This window comes from Argopecten irradians, chromosome 8, assembly GCF_041381155.1.
Source record: "Argopecten irradians isolate NY chromosome 8, Ai_NY, whole genome shotgun sequence".
Classification (NCBI taxonomy): domain Eukaryota; kingdom Metazoa; phylum Mollusca; class Bivalvia; order Pectinida; family Pectinidae; genus Argopecten; species Argopecten irradians.
Window position 1 is genome coordinate 20,733,476 of NC_091141.1, and position 6,000 is coordinate 20,739,475.

The 6,000-nt window shown below is 38.9% G+C and overlaps 1 protein-coding gene across 1 annotated transcript in view; it reads right to left on the reverse strand.

Annotated features, from left to right (window-relative positions):
• Positions 1-2,868, reverse strand: part of LOC138329637 (lactadherin-like) — a 63,702-nt gene extending 60,834 nt beyond the window's left edge. The window contains exon 1 of the mRNA XM_069276752.1: positions 2,598-2,868. The gene's annotated coding sequence lies outside the window, so the exon portion shown is untranslated. The remainder of the gene's footprint in view (positions 1-2,597) is intronic.
• Positions 2,869-6,000: the final 3,132 nt, after the last annotated feature.

The following is a 6,000-nucleotide window of genomic DNA, read 5'->3' on the forward strand; positions in this document are numbered from 1 at the left end:
ATTTGGAAGCCATTTTTATAGCTATCTGCCCCGTTCTAATTTGTTGTTATGGACAACGTTAACGAACCTATATCTTTGACATCCAAGTGTGCATTAATTAAATACATAGCTAAAACGGAAAGTTTTTTTGTCCATCATTTCTGAAATACCAGAAAATTATGTGTGGATAGATGCTGTTACGTAAATGCCTTTCTCTCTTATACACTCGACCTTTCTCACAGGATGGCAGTTTTATGTTTTAATTTACAACATTGTAAACACCGCTAGATGGAAATTTAACTCGCAGCGAAAGAGAAATTAAACCAGACACAGAGCTAGCGTGTATATTAAGCCTCTTACATATTCAACGTCTGAACGGCACGTGCAAAACACCTACTTCAAAGCCTTTTACATTACAAAAAGACTTTATTGAGCGTAAATCTCTTCATCGACTTTAAAAGACGATTGGTACCAAAATACAATGTTATTGGGTTTTATTTCAAACTTTAACTTTGGTATTAAACGCAAATAGAGAGAAATATGTCATCCACCGGAAGTTGTATGTCTTCTGTATATCGTCATTTCCGGTGAGCGTATATTTAGTATGTTACAAAAATAAAGAGACGCCGTGGACTTTTAACGACGCGAAACTATGCATATATAGTCGAGACCTTATACATCAGATAAATGTGAAATTCATACACAAGGAAAATTCATATTTCACCAGCAATTTTCAGTCTATACCTGTAACCTTGAAATGAACTTTAGAGTTTGCTGACTATATACAGTGTTCACATTAACATGGTAAAAAGGTTGGCTACGAAGTTATGCTTGACTGCGGATTAAAACTCGGAATTCTCAGATTAGGGAAGTTTTAGTCAAAAGAGGAAGGTATTTTTTTTACATAGTTCTGATAATATTTATTTCTTTCCTGTCGCCTTCCATACGAAAAAGTTTTTTTTTCTTTCGGAAATTTGGGGTTCTGTATCTGTATCTGTATCTGAAACACTTAAGGTATACCTCCAAACTACTTTACATTTCAATTTTACCGTGGACTTCTTTGATATCTAAGACAACAAACCCGGTCCTGTATTATTGCACCAGAATAACATGTGACAGATAACACCCAAACACGCTCTGATTCCGCTCTATAATATAGTGCCAGTTTCAAATCATCAGAAGGAATGCCCAGACAAACATGTGGACCCAGTCAATGGGAAATCCAATCAGTTGCTGCTTATTGAGGAATTTTGAACATTTTTGATTCACCAAAAGTGATCTGTAGAAAAACGAAAGCGTTGAAATGGTACAGCTGTTGGGTTAGAGAGTTCACGTGTCTTGCATATTGTGAATGTGAACTTTTGTTGTGTTTTACCTGACACACTTCTATATGTGCCTATCGATATAAACAACCCCTGGCCGTGTCCTTCACTCGCTAATCTATAGACTGACAACTGGACCGTACTTCTACAATGTATAGACTGACCACTGGGCCGGCTTCAACATCTGAATTCTTATACAATTATCTCCCCTTAGTGTGAAACTTTCGGTATAATGAAAAAGTAGCGAAAACACGTTTTTATTAAAAAAAATATAATCAAAAGGCAGATAAACATTCTACACAACAACAAACCTAGCATTATTGCCTCCTTTATTTTTTCTCTCCATCTGGCCTCACCCTCCTTTATTTTCCTCTCCCTCAGGCCTCACCCTCCTTTATTTTCCTCTCCCTCAGGCCTCACCCTTCTTTATTTTCCTCTCCCTCAGGCCTCACCCTCCTTTATTTTCCTCTCCCTCAAGCCTCACCCTCCTTTACATTGTATTTTCCTCTCCCTCAGGCCTCACCCTCCTTTATTTTCCTCTCCCTCAGGCCTCACCCTCCTTTATTTTCCTCTCCCTCAGGCCTCACCCTCCTTTATTTTCCTCTCCCTCAGGCCTCACCCTCCTTTATTTTCCTCTCCCTCAGGCCTCACCCTCCTTTATTTTCCTCTCCCTCAGGCCTCACCCTCCTTTATTTTCCTCTCCCTCAGGCCTCACCCTCCTTTATTTTCCTCTCCCTCAGGCCTCACCCTCCTTTATTTTCCTCTCCCTCAGGCCTCACCCTCCTTTATTTTCCTCTCCCTCAAGCCTCACCCTCCTCATCCATTTATGTAAGAATATATATTGTAGCAGTGACGTAAGAGATAACAGATTAAGTGTAATTACAGATGTCTCGCACTGCTTTGTTTTAGGTGATATATTTTACCGTCAGACAGTTACGTACGTATTAAGGTAGGTATTTAAATCAGGTGTACATACACGGGCCTTACATTACATCACATATACGATATATAAAACTTGTTTTTATACCACGATATATTGCCTCGTTCAATCACTATAACTCAAAAGCTATTCATGGACGATAGAAAAGTGCTTATACCATTCTAAAATAGCCCTTATCACACAAATTATATCCATGGTATTTACCCAAAATATGCACATGTGTTCATTTAGAATTAAGTAGTCTTCTTACAAACATTTCGTTAATAACCTAGTAATTTTTAATTCCTCCTTTCCTGTTTTTCTTTCATTCTTTGTCTAAAAATAACATTTAAACACTTTACAAGAAATCGACTTACCGTGTTTAGGACTTTGTCCCCGACCCTCGTCACTCTCACATATCTTCAGGACGACTCCTTGGGGAGCCAAACCTTTATATCCTCCAACCTCTTCTGGTCACAACCAGGTGTTCAATTCTTCCAGAAATCCAATTTCGAAATAAGATAATTGTACAAAAATCCTTCTGCGTTGAAAATTCACAAGAGCGCGTCGTTCGCTGTGTATTTACCTGCAGAAGATGAACGATTTGAGAATTTAACACCTGAGATTTATGATGAAATCCTACAGCGAAAAAAAGAGTTACTATTCTCGACGGTTTATCCCTGTTTATCTCCGGCACTGTACCTGTATGGAAAGCGCTCTACCGTGACCATATTACTCCGCCCGCTTTGATTGTTGTCAAATACAGTCTACATAAACCCGAAAGTGCACGAACGTGTGTGTGCATTTTACGAGCTCATCAAAGCTGAGGGAGGGGATTAAAGGAGAAATGGGGATCTCTGCACTCAGGAACAATTACCAGGGGAGTTATTATTTTTCTAAAGATAGTAAATACTTGAAGTCTGCGACTGTTCTGTGGCGGACGTGGAGGAGTAACCAATCCGTGCGCTTCCTCCCACGGGACGCATATGGAATAAACATTCTCTTCTCAAACTTCTGATAAAGTTTTATGAACAATTTCGTTTATAGTTACCATGGTAAAAAAATGATAGTGAATTAAGATGTTTGCTCAATATCATGACCTTTCGATAATGGTGCTGCAGATAGGACGTCAGACTTGTACATATACCTGCTGTTCCCATTGCATGATCTTAAAAGGCAACTATTTCGTATATAATCTTTTCTATTCTTCCTTACTGACTTTCTCCTTCTAGACGTCTGCCCTAACATCGCCTCACTTTTGGCCTTGAATTAAGAGTACACCTGTGAAGATGGCTCTATCGCCACAGTTTACAACATTGGTAGTCTCTGGTCCTGCTTGACGCTCAGAATAAAGGGAGTGGAACGACTTGGGTGAGGTGGGGGTATTCTGAGTCTATTGCGGCATGCGTCAGTGAGGGAGTAGTGCTATAAACGGACAATTAAGGGATCCACAATTACAAAGAAACACAAATATACCACAGCCTCCCAAACATAGACATTTGCACACAACATAGGAGGAAGGACTTAAATGGCCTTAGATAGGGTCAGTAGCGCGTTTAACCAAACCAACCCAACAACAAATTGCAGTTATAAATATGGAGATAACTGTCATTAACTTTCTCACATTGCTTTTATCCAATAATATGCATTAGCTGTTCGTGAATAATCCGTAGATAGTTTTGTCGAAATCGTAACCGATGACAATATAACGAATTCTGGCATAATAACAGAGCCGACTAACAAACTTATCCGGTAGCAAGGCAAACATTAAACAGAAATTACGATTTTGTGCGAGAGTATAAGGAGAAAAGACCAAGTAGTATTCTGTATTTGCATATTACAGAGTTATCTGCCCTTGCGGGTATGTATAAATTGTGATGTCATGTGTTTGCGAGCGTAACGTCATACTGTTTGGAGAAAACGGCATGAATATTGCGCTCACAAAATATTGACGTAACAATCTATACCTATCGACAAGGGAGCTAACTCTGTAATATACAAAGACGGAATACGATTACGAGCGTCATTTTATCCCTAGCGCAATGTGAAATCTGCAAACCTCTGGCATCTACATGTATATTGACCATAAAAATACATTATTTACATTATTTACACATTCAGGGGTTCTTCGCTAAATAGTTGTTAGTGTTAAAACATGAAAATAGTCCAATATTAATGAACTTATCCCTAAGATCGAACAGCAATTTTGGTAATGTGACGTCTCCGTGTTGGCATTGGTGATGTCATTATAGTATCAAGGACGTCATTTAATTTATTTTCTGGCAGACTGTGAAATGGTTAGTTCATCGTTTTATTTTGATGTCACCAATTCCATACAATTCTAAGTTACAAAGTCAAATATTGGGTTTTGTTAGATTAAAGGCTTTTGCGTTATGTATATCCATATTAGGTGGTCAGATCTGTCTACGAAGGTCATGTTATATGTTCTTGTGAAATGAAAAATAAAATATTTTTTCAACCGAACTGATTTATAATGTAAAGTAATGTTACTGTCCCCTCCACTCCTCCGCCCACTTAAGTAGCGGAACTAATGCAGTGTGTCATTGCAGCCTTATAGATATAATTGGCGGAGCCATCGATGGTACACAGAACGACTTCCGTATGATATTAACAGAAGTCCGTATTAAGTTGGGTAATTTAACTTCCATCACCCTACCATCATTTCTTGTTGTGTCTCGTACCGGTTATTTATTGTTTTAAGATATTACCGAGTTTCACGGTTACGTACATGTTTACGTTAGGGTGGGACTGTTTTCACTTTCTGTGTGATTGCCCTGCCCCCCTCCCCCCACCGTAACAATCGAGATAACACTGTATTGTTCTGTACTAATTACTAGTGTGACCTCACAAAGGCGGGGTGTTCATGTCACTTATCATTTCCCGCCATTAATTACATATATCACGTGACCCGGTACCGTTTTGTTCTCTACAGTGATATATGTGTTTCTATTTAAATTATTATCACACTCTGCCGTAACGTTAGATGAACTTTGGGTGTAAACTAATTGAAAGTTCCACGTTACCCAAATACCAGTTTATGATCAGCACGGAAACGCCAGCCCAGGAAGGCCTCTGATTGGCTATCCGAGACGAGCTTAACTCTGAGGTATAAAAATAGATGTAAATCACTAATTATAAACATGCCTTTGGACTGTATCACGAGAGTTTTAGACAAGGCTGTTAACTCTCCTAAGATATATGTGCATTTTAAGCGGTTTTTACCATTAATTAACCCTATGTGAGATAGTTTCTAATTCCGGAAGTAGCTTTCTGATGCCATGCCGTCATGAAAAGAACTCAATTTTCCGATTGATATAAAATGTCAATTTTCTGCCGTGAAATGCGATATTATAAGAACGTACATGCACTTTTTACAGATCCAATTGGACTCGGATCATTTTACTTTCATCCGCCTGCCATGGATTTCTTGGGTCGGTAGACGAGTGCTTCCAACAGATCCGCATAAAACGCACGTGCGGTATGGGGTCACGGTCGTTCGCGGGGCTGGTATAGCCGTAAACATCTTGATGGAGATATTGAATAACTTCATGTAATTTTTAAATCTTCAAAGAAAAAAACGCCGTTTTAAGAATGAAAACGTGACAGGAGGGTATCCCGTGTCACTTGTGTCTAAATCAACGGTTAAAAATGTCCCGGGAAGTAAAAGGTTATCATCAATCCTGTACACGGTACACTGCTGACCCTGGATATGTTTGTCAGATATACTAGAAATGTATTTGGATCAGCAAAGAATCATCC